General features: G+C 46.2%; 12 non-coding genes across 12 annotated transcripts; all 12 read right to left on the bottom strand.

Annotated features, from left to right (window-relative positions):
• Positions 1-497: 497 nt before the first annotated feature.
• Positions 498-639, bottom strand: LOC149277747 (U4 spliceosomal RNA). Its single transcript, XR_016278935.1, has one exon. It is a non-coding gene; the product is annotated as a U4 spliceosomal RNA (small nuclear RNA).
• Positions 640-1,525: 886 nt separating this feature from the next.
• On the bottom strand, positions 1,526-1,667 carry LOC149277746 (U4 spliceosomal RNA). Its single transcript, XR_016278907.1, has one exon. It is a non-coding gene; the product is annotated as a U4 spliceosomal RNA (small nuclear RNA).
• An 890-nt stretch (positions 1,668-2,557) lies between these two features.
• LOC149277745 (U4 spliceosomal RNA) lies at positions 2,558-2,699 on the bottom strand. Its single transcript, XR_016278988.1, has one exon. It is a non-coding gene; the product is annotated as a U4 spliceosomal RNA (small nuclear RNA).
• Positions 2,700-3,589: 890 nt separating this feature from the next.
• On the bottom strand, positions 3,590-3,731 carry LOC149277744 (U4 spliceosomal RNA). The gene has a single exon (XR_016279007.1). It is a non-coding gene; the product is annotated as a U4 spliceosomal RNA (small nuclear RNA).
• Positions 3,732-4,621: 890 nt separating this feature from the next.
• Positions 4,622-4,763, bottom strand: LOC149277743 (U4 spliceosomal RNA). The gene has a single exon (XR_016278933.1). It is a non-coding gene; the product is annotated as a U4 spliceosomal RNA (small nuclear RNA).
• Positions 4,764-5,653: 890 nt separating this feature from the next.
• On the bottom strand, positions 5,654-5,795 carry LOC149277742 (U4 spliceosomal RNA). Its single transcript, XR_016278996.1, has one exon. It is a non-coding gene; the product is annotated as a U4 spliceosomal RNA (small nuclear RNA).
• Positions 5,796-6,685: 890 nt separating this feature from the next.
• On the bottom strand, positions 6,686-6,827 carry LOC149277741 (U4 spliceosomal RNA). Its single transcript, XR_016278984.1, has one exon. It is a non-coding gene; the product is annotated as a U4 spliceosomal RNA (small nuclear RNA).
• An 890-nt stretch (positions 6,828-7,717) lies between these two features.
• On the bottom strand, positions 7,718-7,859 carry LOC149277740 (U4 spliceosomal RNA). Its single transcript, XR_016278906.1, has one exon. It is a non-coding gene; the product is annotated as a U4 spliceosomal RNA (small nuclear RNA).
• An 890-nt stretch (positions 7,860-8,749) lies between these two features.
• LOC149277739 (U4 spliceosomal RNA) lies at positions 8,750-8,891 on the bottom strand. Its single transcript, XR_016278932.1, has one exon. It is a non-coding gene; the product is annotated as a U4 spliceosomal RNA (small nuclear RNA).
• Positions 8,892-9,777: 886 nt separating this feature from the next.
• LOC149277738 (U4 spliceosomal RNA) lies at positions 9,778-9,919 on the bottom strand. Its single transcript, XR_016278905.1, has one exon. It is a non-coding gene; the product is annotated as a U4 spliceosomal RNA (small nuclear RNA).
• An 890-nt stretch (positions 9,920-10,809) lies between these two features.
• On the bottom strand, positions 10,810-10,951 carry LOC149277737 (U4 spliceosomal RNA). The gene has a single exon (XR_016278987.1). It is a non-coding gene; the product is annotated as a U4 spliceosomal RNA (small nuclear RNA).
• Positions 10,952-11,841: 890 nt separating this feature from the next.
• Positions 11,842-11,983, bottom strand: LOC149277736 (U4 spliceosomal RNA). The gene has a single exon (XR_016278972.1). It is a non-coding gene; the product is annotated as a U4 spliceosomal RNA (small nuclear RNA).
• Between the last annotated feature and the right edge of the window lie 442 nt (positions 11,984-12,425).

Raw genomic sequence — 12,425 nt, 5'->3', positions numbered from 1 at the left:
ACAGATGGATATGAGGTAGGTCAACACGACGGGCTGCAACGCGAAGGTCCACAGCAGGGCACGTCATCCAATGGCTTCTTACAAGGGGAAGATAGATTCTGGTGGATGACGTGCTGCTGCATACATGGGAGCTTCTTCCTGTACTTTCTTTAAACCAAAAAAGGGAAAGCTTCAGTGAAAAGTCATTAAGGCCTTTCAGTCACCATTTCCCTTCAAGGGGAGGGACGTGTTCTTCCAGGGTTGGCAGCAAGACGATTCTCCAAAGAATGAGCACTACTTCCTGCTCTTTTGCTCTTACGAGGATATTGCTTGTAGGAGAGCTCTGGTATGAAAAAAACCCGTGCAGAACTTTCCGAACCCGTCACAAAAACACAAGCCAGGTGAAGAAAGTAACGCGTGGTAGATGTGCAGAGTTCTTTGCCACTCTTTCATGGCCCACAGCAGCCAAGCTTTCAAAGACTTAAGGTGATTCATCTGTTTTTAACCAGGCATGCCAGTCTCACAAGAGACTATCAAAAATTGCCCTTGTTGACTATTTTTCAAGTCATCATGGCGGGGTATTGGGAATAGTTTTCAATTAGCAATAATCACGCCTCGGTTAACACCTCATGGGCTATGATACTGCCACTGCGCAAAGCTAACCTTCTGGCTGCTTTGGTAGATAATGCATGCCCAATGAGCGCTCATTAAGGTTTTGGCTAGGCATAGGTGGACATTGAGCCAGAGCAGAGCATTGTGGGAACTGTTATGCTAATTAAACTGGCATTTGACAAAGGTGTCTCTAGAAAAGGCCCAGAAGGAAACATTTTCCCAGAGAAAAGCCCCAGATCTTTAAGGCAAAATGCAAACGAGGTCTCACCTCTACTTTCTGGGACAAAATGCACACTTTCACCTCATGGTGCTGAAAGGCACTCCCAACTGTCAAGGATCATAAAAAAATCCACACCTCTCTGATGAAATTGGCATAGCTGGTCCTTTGTGACGACGACGACTCGCACACTCGGCTCGGGATACAACATGGAGATATGACAGATGGATATGAGGTAGGTCAACACGACGGGCTGCAACGCGAAGGTCCACAGCAGGGCACGTCATCCAATGGCTTCTTACAAGGGGAAGATAGATTCTGGTGGATGACGTGCTGCTGCATACATGGGAGCTTCTTCCTGTACTTTCTTTAAACCAAAAAAGGGAAAGCTTCAGTGAAAAGTCATTAAGGCCTTTCAGTCACCATTTCCCTTCAAGGGGAGGGACGTGTTCTTCCAGGGTTGGCAGCAAGACGATTCTCCAAAGAATGAGCACTACTTCCTGCTCTTTTGCTCTTACGAGGATATTGCTTGTAGGAGAGCTCTGGTATGAAAAAAACCCGTGCAGAACTTTCCGAACCCGTCACAAAAACACAAGCCAGGTGAAGAAAGTAACGCGTGGTAGATGTGCAGAGTTCTTTGCCACTCTTTAATGGCCCACAGCAGCCAAGCTTTCAAAGACTTAAGGTGATTCATCTGTTTTTAACCAGGCATGCCAGTCTCACAAGAGACTATCAAAAATTGCCATTGCTAACTATTTTTCAAGTCATCATGGCGGGGTATTGGGAATAGTTTTCAATTAGCAATAATCACGCCTCGGTTAACACCTCATGGGCTATGATACTGCCACTGCGCAAAGCTAACCTTCTGGCTGCTTTGGTAGATAATGCATGCCCAATGAGCGCTCATTAAGGTTTTGGCTAGGCATAGGTGGACATTGAGCCAGAGCAGAGCATTGTGGGAACTGTTATGCTAATTAAACTGGCATTTGACAAAGGTGTCTCTAGAAAAGGCCCAGAAGGAAACATTTTCCCAGAGAAAAGCCCCAGATCTTTAAGGCAAAATGCAAACGAGGTCTCACCTCTACTTTCTGGGACAAAATGCACACTTTCACCTCATGGTGCTGAAAGGCACTCCCAACTGTCAAGGATCATAAAAAAATCCACACCTCTCTGATGAAATTGGCATAGCTGGTCCTTTGTGACGACGACGACTCGCACACTCGGCTCGGGATACAACATGGAGATATGACAGATGGATATGAGGTAGGTCAACACGACGGGCTGCAACGCGAAGGTCCACAGCAGGGCACGTCATCCAATGGCTTCTTACAAGGGGAAGATAGATTCTGGTGGATGACGTGCTGCTGCATACATGGGAGCTTCTTCCTGTACTTTCTTTAAACCAAAAAAGGGAAAGCTTCAGTTAAAAGTCATTAAGGCCTTTCAGTCACCATTTCCCTTCAAGGGGTGGGACGTGTTCTTCCAGGGTTGGCAGCAAGACGATTCTCCAAAGAATGAGCACTACTTCCTGCTCTTTTGCTCTTACGAGGATATTGCTTGCTTGTAGGAGAGCTCTGGTATGAAAAAAACCCGTGCAGAACTTTCCGAACCCGTCACAAAAACACAAGCCAGGTGAAGAAAGTAACGCGTGGTAGATGTGCAGAGTTCTTTGCCACTCTTTCATGGCCCACAGCAGCCAAGCTTTCAAAGACTTAAGGTGATTCATCTGTTTTTAACCAGGCATGCCAGTCTCACAAGAGACTATCGAAAATTGCCATTGCTGACTATTTTTCAAGTCATCATGGCGGGGTATTGGGAATAGTTTTCAATTAGCAATAATCACGCCTCGGTTAACACCTCATGGACTATGATACTGCCACTGCGCAAAGCTAACCTTCTGGCTGCTTTGGTAGATAATGCATGCCCAATGAGCGCTCATTAAGGTTTTGGCTAGGCATAGGTGGACATTGAGCCAGAGCAGAGCATTGTGGGAACTGTTATGCTAATTAAACTGGCATTTGACAAAGGTGTCTCTAGAAAAGGCCCAGAAGGAAACATTTTCCCAGAGAAAAGCCCCAGATCTTTAAGGCAAAATGCAAACGAGGTCTCACCTCTACTTTCTGGGACAAAATGCACACTTTCACCTCATGGTGCTGAAAGGCACTCCCAACTGTCAAGGATCATAAAAAAATCCACACCTCTCTGATGAAATTGGCATAGCTGGTCCTTTGTGACGACGACGACTCGCACACTCGGCTCGGGATACAACATGGAGATATGACAGATGGATATGAGGTAGGTCAACACGACGGGCTGCAACGCGAAGGTCCACAGCAGGGCACGTCATCCAATGGCTTCTTACAAGGGGAAGATAGATTCTGGTGGATGACGTGCTGCTGCATACATGGGAGCTTCTTCCTGTACTTTCTTTAAACCAAAAAAGGGAAAGCTTCAGTGAAAAGTCATTAAGGCCTTTCAGTCACCATTTCCCTTCAAGGGGAGGGACGTGTTCTTCCAGGGTTGGCAGCAAGACGATTCTCCAAAGAATGAGCACTACTTCCTGCTCTTTTGCTCTTACGAGGATATTGCTTGCTTGTAGGAGAGCTCTGGTATGAAAAAAACCCGTGCAGAACTTTCCGAACCCGTCACAAAAACACAAGCCAGGTGAAGAAAGTAACGCGTGGTAGATGTGCAGAGTTCTTTGCCATTCTTTCATGGCCCACAGCAGCCAAGCTTTCAAAGACTTAAGGTGATTCATCTGTTTTTAACCAGGCATGCCAGTCTCACAAGAGACTATCAAAAATTGCCATTGCTGACTATTTTTCAAGTCATCATGGCGGGGTATTGGGAATAGTTTTCAATTAGCAATAATCACGCCTCGGTTAACACCTCATGGGCTATGATACTGCCACTGCGCAAAGCTAAACTTCTGGCTGCTTTGGTAGATAATGCATGCCCAATGAGCGCTCATTAAGGTTTTGGCTAGGCATAGGTGGACATTGAGCCAGAGCAGAGCATTGTGGGAACTGTTATGCTAATTAAACTGGCATTTGACAAAGGTGTCTCTAGAAAAGGCCCAGAAGGAAACATTTTCCCAGAGAAAAGCCCCAGATCTTTAAGGCAAAATGCAAACGAGGTCTCACCTCTACTTTCTGGGACAAAATGCACACTTTCACCTCATGGTGCTGAAAGGCACTCCCAACTGTCAAGGATCATAAAAAAATCCACACCTCTCTGATGAAATTGGCATAGCTGGTCCTTTGTGACGACGACGACTCGCACACTCGGCTCGGGATACAACATGGAGATATGACAGATGGATATGAGGTAGGTCAACACGACGGGCTGCAACGCGAAGGTCCACAGCAGGGCACGTCATCCAATGGCTTCTTACAAGGGGAAGATAGATTCTGGTGGATGACGTGCTGCTGCATACATGGGAGCTTCTTCCTGTACTTTCTTTAAACCAAAAAAGGGAAAGCTTCAGTGAAAAGTCATTAAGGCCTTTCAGTCACCATTTCCCTTCAAGGGGTGGGACGTGTTCTTCCAGGGTTGGCAGCATGACGATTCTCCAAAGAATGAGCACTACTTCCTGCTCTTTTGCTCTTACGAGGATATTGCTTGCTTGTAGGAGACCTCTGGTATGAAAAAAACCCGTGCAGAACTTTCCGAACCCGTCACAAAAACACAAGCCAGGTGAAGAAAGTAACGCGTGGTAGATGTGCAGAGTTCTTTGCCACTCTTTCATGGCCCACAGCAGCCAAGCTTTCAAAGACTTAAGGTGATTCATCTGTTTTTAACCAGGCATGCCAGTCTCACAAGAGACTATCAAAAATTGCCCTTGTTGACTATTTTTCAAGTCATCATGGCGGGGTATTGGGAATAGTTTTCAATTAGCAATAATCACGCCTCGGTTAACACCTCATGGGCTATGATACTGCCACTGCGCAAAGCTAACCTTCTGGCTGCTTTGGTAGATAATGCATGCCCAATGAGCGCTCATTAAGGTTTTGGCTAGGCATAGGTGGACATTGAGCCAGAGCAGAGCATTGTGGGAACTGTTATGCTAATTAAACTGGCATTTGACAAAGGTGTCTCTAGAAAAGGCCCAGAAGGAAACATTTTCCCAGAGAAAAGCCCCAGATCTTTAAGGCAAAATGCAAACGAGGTCTCACCTCTACTTTCTGGGACAAAATGCACACTTTCACCTCATGGTGCTGAAAGGCACTCCCAACTGTCAAGGATCATAAAAAAATCCACACCTCTCTGATGAAATTGGCATAGCTGGTCCTTTGTGACGACGACGACTCGCACACTCGGCTCGGGATACAACATGGAGATATGACAGATGGATATGAGGTAGGTCAACACGACGGGCTGCAACGCGAAGGTCCACAGCAGGGCACGTCATCCAATGGCTTCTTACAAGGGGAAGATAGATTCTGGTGGATGACGTGCTGCTGCATACATGGGAGCTTCTTCCTGTACTTTCTTTAAACCAAAAAAGGGAAAGCTTCAGTGAAAAGTCATTAAGGCCTTTCAGTCACCATTTCCCTTCAAGGGGTGGGACGTGTTCTTCCAGGGTTGGCAGCAAGACGATTCTCCAAAGAATGAGCACTACTTCCTGCTCTTTTGCTCTTACGAGGATATTGCTTGCTTGTAGGAGAGCTCTGGTATGAAAAAAACCCGTGCAGAACTTTCCGAACCCGTCACAAAAACACAAGCCAGGTGAAGAAAGTAACGCGTGGTAGATGTGCAGAGTTCTTTGCCACTCTTTCATGGCCCACAGCGGCCAAGCTTTCAAAGACTTAAGGTGATTCATCTGTTTTTAACCAGGCATGCCAGTCTCACAAGAGACTATCAAAAATTGCCATTGCTGACTATTTTTCAAGTCATCATGGCGGGGTATTGGGAATAGTTTTCAATTAGCAATAATCACGCCTCGGTTAACACCTCATGGGCTATGATACTGCCACTGCGCAAAGCTAACCTTCTGGCTGCTTTGGTAGATAATGCATGCCCAATGAGCGCTCATTAAGGTTTTGGCTAGGCATAGGTGGACATTGAGCCAGAGCAGAGCATTGTGGGAACTGTTATGCTAATTAAACTGGCATTTGACAAAGGTGTCTCTAGAAAAGGCCCAGAAGGAAACATTTTCCCAGAGAAAAGCCCCAGATCTTTAAGGCAAAATGCAAACGAGGTCTCACCTCTACTTTCTGGGACAAAATGCACACTTTCACCTCATGGTGCTGAAAGGCACTCCCAACTGTCAAGGATCATAAAAAAATCCACACCTCTCTGATGAAATTGGCATAGCTGGTCCTTTGTGACGACGACGACTCGCACACTCGGCTCGGGATACAACATGGAGATATGACAGATGGATATGAGGTAGGTCAACACGACGGGCTGCAACGCGAAGGTCCACAGCAGGGCACGTCATCCAATGGCTTCTTACAAGGGGAAGATAGATTCTGGTGGATGACGTGCTGCTGCATACATGGGAGCTTCTTCCTGTACTTTCTTTAAACCAAAAAAGGGAAAGCTTCAGTGAAAAGTCATTAAGGCCTTTCAGTCACCATTTCCCTTCAAGGGGTGGGACGTGTTCTTCCAGGGTTGGCAGCAAGACGATTCTCCAAAGAATGAGCACTACTTCCTGCTCTTTTGCTCTTACGAGGATATTGCTTGCTTGTAGGAGAGCTCTGGTATGAAAAAAACCCGTGCAGAACTTTCCGAACCCGTCACAAAAACACAAGCCAGGTGAAGAAAGTAACGCGTGGTAGATGTGCAGAGTTCTTTGCCACTCTTTCATGGCCCACAGCAGCCAAGCTTTCAAAGACTTAAGGTGATTCATCTGTTTTTAACCAGGCATGCCAGTCTCACAAGAGACTATCAAAAATTGCCATTGCTGACTATTTTTCAAGTCATCATGGCGGGGTATTGGGAATAGTTTTCAATTAGCAATAATCACGCCTCGGTTAACACCTCATGGGCTATGATACTGCCACTGCGCAAAGCTAACCTTCTGGCTGCTTTGGTAGATAATGCATGCCCAATGAGCGCTCATTAAGGTTTTGGCTAGGCATAGGTGGACATTGAGCCAGAGCAGAGCATTGTGGGAACTGTTATGCTAATTAAACTGGCATTTGACAAAGGTGTCTCTAGAAAAGGCCCAGAAGGAAACATTTTCCCAGAGAAAAGCCCCAGATCTTTAAGGCAAAATGCAAACGAGGTCTCACCTCTACTTTCTGGGACAAAATGCACACTTTCACCTCATGGTGCTGAAAGGCACTCCCAACTGTCAAGGATCATAAAAAAATCCACACCTCTCTGATGAAATTGGCATAGCTGGTCCTTTGTGACGACGACGACTCGCACACTCGGCTCGGGATACAACATGGAGATATGACAGATGGATATGAGGTAGGTCAACACGACGGGCTGCAACGCGAAGGTCCACAGCAGGGCACGTCATCCAATGGCTTCTTACAAGGGGAAGATAGATTCTGGTGGATGACGTGCTGCTGCATACATGGGAGCTTCTTCCTGTACTTTCTTTAAACCAAAAAAGGGAAAGCTTCAGTGAAAAGTCATTAAGGCCTTTCAGTCACCATTTCCCTTCAAGGGGTGGGACGTGTTCTTCCAGGGTTGGCAGCAAGACGATTCTCCAAAGAATGAGCACTACTTCCTGCTCTTTTGCTCTTACGAGGATATTGCTTGCTTGTAGGAGAGCTCTGGTATGAAAAAAACCCGTGCAGAACTTTCCGAACCCGTCACAAAAACACAAGCCAGGTGAAGAAAGTAACGCGTGGTAGATGTGCAGAGTTCTTTGCCACTCTTTAATGGCCCACAGCAGCCAAGCTTTCAAAGACTTAAGGTGATTCATCTGTTTTTAACCAGGCATGCCAGTCTCACAAGAGACTATCAAAAATTGCCATTGCTAACTATTTTTCAAGTCATCATGGCGGGGTATTGGGAATAGTTTTCAATTAGCAATAATCACGCCTCGGTTAACACCTCATGGGCTATGATACTGCCACTGCGCAAAGCTAACCTTCTGGCTGCTTTGGTAGATAATGCATGCCCAATGAGCGCTCATTAAGGTTTTGGCTAGGCATAGGTGGACATTGAGCCAGAGCAGAGCATTGTGGGAACTGTTATGCTAATTAAACTGGCATTTGACAAAGGTGTCTCTAGAAAAGGCCCAGAAGGAAACATTTTCCCAGAGAAAAGCCCCAGATCTTTAAGGCAAAATGCAAACGAGGTCTCACCTCTACTTTCTGGGACAAAATGCACACTTTCACCTCATGGTGCTGAAAGGCACTCCCAACTGTCAAGGATCATAAAAAAATCCACACCTCTCTGATGAAATTGGCATAGCTGGTCCTTTGTGACGACGACGACTCGCACACTCGGCTCGGGATACAACATGGAGATATGACAGATGGATATGAGGTAGGTCAACACGACGGGCTGCAACGCGAAGGTCCACAGCAGGGCACGTCATCCAATGGCTTCTTACAAGGGGAAGATAGATTCTGGTGGATGACGTGCTGCTGCATACATGGGAGCTTCTTCCTGTACTTTCTTTAAACCAAAAAAGGGAAAGCTTCAGTGAAAAGTCATTAAGGCCTTTCAGTCACCATTTCCCTTCAAGGGGTGGGACGTGTTCTTCCAGGGTTGGCAGCAAGACGATTCTCCAAAGAATGAGCACTACTTCCTGCTCTTTTGCTCTTACGAGGATATTGCTTGCTTGTAGGAGAGCTCTGGTATGAAAAAAACCCGTGCAGAACTTTCCGAACCCGTCACAAAAACACAAGCCAGGTGAAGAAAGTAACGCGTGGTAGATGTGCAGAGTTCTTTGCCACTCTTTCATGGCCCACAGCAGCCAAGCTTTCAAAGACTTAAGGTGATTCATCTGTTTTTAACCAGGCATGCCAGTCTCACAAGAGACTATCAAAAATTGCCCTTGTTGACTATTTTTCAAGTCATCATGGCGGGGTATTGGGAATAGTTTTCAATTAGCAATAATCACGCCTCGGTTAACACCTCATGGGCTATGATACTGCCACTGCGCAAAGCTAACCTTCTGGCTGCTTTGGTAGATAATGCATGCCCAATGAGCGCTCATTAAGGTTTTGGCTAGGCATAGGTGGACATTGAGCCAGAGCAGAGCATTGTGGGAACTGTTATGCTAATTAAACTGGCATTTGACAAAGGTGTCTCTAGAAAAGGCCCAGAAGGAAACATTTTCCCAGAGAAAAGCCCCAGATCTTTAAGGCAAAATGCAAACGAGGTCTCACCTCTACTTTCTGGGACAAAATGCACACTTTCACCTCATGGTGCTGAAAGGCACTCCCAACTGTCAAGGATCATAAAAAAATCCACACCTCTCTGATGAAATTGGCATAGCTGGTCCTTTGTGACGACGACGACTCGCACACTCGGCTCGGGATACAACATGGAGATATGACAGATGGATATGAGGTAGGTCAACACGACGGGCTGCAACGCGAAGGTCCACAGCAGGGCACGTCATCCAATGGCTTCTTACAAGGGGAAGATAGATTCTGGTGGATGACGTGCTGCTGCATACATGGGAGCTTCTTCCTGTACTTTCTTTAAACCAAAAAAGGGAAAGCTTCAGTGAAAAGTCATTAAGGCCTTTCAGTCACCATTTCCCTTCAAGGGGAGGGACGTGTTCTTCCAGGGTTGGCAGCAAGACGATTCTCCAAAGAATGAGCACTACTTCCTGCTCTTTTGCTCTTACGAGGATATTGCTTGTAGGAGAGCTCTGGTATGAAAAAAACCCGTGCAGAACTTTCCGAACCCGTCACAAAAACACAAGCCAGGTGAAGAAAGTAACGCGTGGTAGATGTGCAGAGTTCTTTGCCACTCTTTAATGGCCCACAGCAGCCAAGCTTTCAAAGACTTAAGGTGATTCATCTGTTTTTAACCAGGCATGCCAGTCTCACAAGAGACTATCAAAAATTGCCATTGCTAACTATTTTTCAAGTCATCATGGCGGGGTATTGGGAATAGTTTTCAATTAGCAATAATCACGCCTCGGTTAACACCTCATGGGCTATGATACTGCCACTGCGCAAAGCTAACCTTCTGGCTGCTTTGGTAGATAATGCATGCCCAATGAGCGCTCATTAAGGTTTTGGCTAGGCATAGGTGGACATTGAGCCAGAGCAGAGCATTGTGGGAACTGTTATGCTAATTAAACTGGCATTTGACAAAGGTGTCTCTAGAAAAGGCCCAGAAGGAAACATTTTCCCAGAGAAAAGCCCCAGATCTTTAAGGCAAAATGCAAACGAGGTCTCACCTCTACTTTCTGGGACAAAATGCACACTTTCACCTCATGGTGCTGAAAGGCACTCCCAACTGTCAAGGATCATAAAAAAATCCACACCTCTCTGATGAAATTGGCATAGCTGGTCCTTTGTGACGACGACGACTCGCACACTCGGCTCGGGATACAACATGGAGATATGACAGATGGATATGAGGTAGGTCAACACGACGGGCTGCAACGCGAAGGTCCACAGCAGGGCACGTCATCCAATGGCTTCTTACAAGGGGAAGATAGATTCTGGTGGATGACGTGCTGCTGCATACATGGGAGCTTCTTCCTGTACTTTCTTTAAACCAAAAAAGGGAAAGCTTCAGTTAAAAGTCATTAAGGCCTTTCAGTCACCATTTCCCTTCAAGGGGTGGGACGTGTTCTTCCAGGGTTGGCAGCAAGACGATTCTCCAAAGAATGAGCACTACTTCCTGCTCTTTTGCTCTTACGAGGATATTGCTTGCTTGTAGGAGAGCTCTGGTATGAAAAAAACCCGTGCAGAACTTTCCGAACCCGTCACAAAAACACAAGCCAGGTGAAGAAAGTAACGCGTGGTAGATGTGCAGAGTTCTTTGCCACTCTTTCATGGCCCACAGCAGCCAAGCTTTCAAAGACTTAAGGTGATTCATCTGTTTTTAACCAGGCATGCCAGTCTCACAAGAGACTATCGAAAATTGCCATTGCTGACTATTTTTCAAGTCATCATGGCGGGGTATTGGGAATAGTTTTCAATTAGCAATAATCACGCCTCGGTTAACACCTCATGGACTATGATACTGCCACTGCGCAAAGCTAACCTTCTGGCTGCTTTGGTAGATAATGCATGCCCAATGAGCGCTCATTAAGGTTTTGGCTAGGCATAGGTGGACATTGAGCCAGAGCAGAGCATTGTGGGAACTGTTATGCTAATTAAACTGGCATTTGACAAAGGTGTCTCTAGAAAAGGCCCAGAAGGAAACATTTTCCCAGAGAAAAGCCCCAGATCTTTAAGGCAAAATGCAAACGAGGTCTCACCTCTACTTTCTGGGACAAAATGCACACTTTCACCTCATGGTGCTGAAAGGCACTCCCAACTGTCAAGGATCATAAAAAAATCCACACCTCTCTGATGAAATTGGCATAGCTGGTCCTTTGTGACGACGACGACTCGCACACTCGGCTCGGGATACAACATGGAGATATGACAGATGGATATGAGGTAGGTCAACACGACGGGCTGCAACGCGAAGGTCCACAGCAGGGCACGTCATCCAATGGCTTCTTACAAGGGGAAGATAGATTCTGGTGGATGACGTGCTGCTGCATACATGGGAGCTTCTTCCTGTACTTTCTTTAAACCAAAAAAGGGAAAGCTTCAGTGAAAAGTCATTAAGGCCTTTCAGTCACCATTTCCCTTCAAGGGGAGGGACGTGTTCTTCCAGGGTTGGCAGCAAGACGATTCTCCAAAGAATGAGCACTACTTCCTGCTCTTTTGCTCTTACGAGGATATTGCTTGCTTGTAGGAGAGCTCTGGTATGAAAAAAACCCGTGCAGAACTTTCCGAACCCGTCACAAAAACACAAGCCAGGTGAAGAAAGTAACGCGTGGTAGATGTGCAGAGTTCTTTGCCACTCTTTCATGGCCCACAGCAGCCAAGCTTTCAAAGACTTAAGGTGATTCATCTGTTTTTAACCAGGCATGCCAGTCTCACAAGAGACTATCAAAAATTGCCATTGCTGACTATTTTTCAAGTCATCATGGCGGGGTATTGGGAATAGTTTTCAATTAGCAATAATCACGCCTCGGTTAACACCTCATGGGCTATGATACTGCCACTGCGCAAAGCTAAACTTCTGGCTGCTTTGGTAGATAATGCATGCCCAATGAGCGCTCATTAAGGTTTTGGCTAGGCATAGGTGGACATTGAGCCAGAGCAGAGCATTGTGGGAACTGTTATGCTAATTAAACTGGCATTTGACAAAGGTGTCTCTAGAAAAGGCCCAGAAGGAAACATTTTCCCAGAGAAAAGCCCCAGATCTTTAAGGCAAAATGCAAACGAGGTCTCACCTCTACTTTCTGGGACAAAATGCACACTTTCACCTCATGGTGCTGAAAGGCACTCCCAACTGTCAAGGATCATAAAAAAATCCACACCTCTCTGATGAAATTGGCATAGCTGGTCCTTTGTGACGACGACGACTCGCACACTCGGCTCGGGATACAACATGGAGATATGACAGATGGATATGAGGTAGGTCAACACGACGGGCTGCAACGCGAAGGTCCACA

Source organism: Sceloporus occidentalis, unplaced genomic scaffold, assembly GCF_023333645.1.
Source record: "Sceloporus occidentalis isolate IW3139 unplaced genomic scaffold, rSceOcc1.0.p SCAF_206, whole genome shotgun sequence".
Classification (NCBI taxonomy): domain Eukaryota; kingdom Metazoa; phylum Chordata; class Lepidosauria; order Squamata; family Phrynosomatidae; genus Sceloporus; species Sceloporus occidentalis.
Note: the sequence above shows the minus strand (reverse complement) of the source record. Positions and strands in the feature narration are given on the sequence as shown.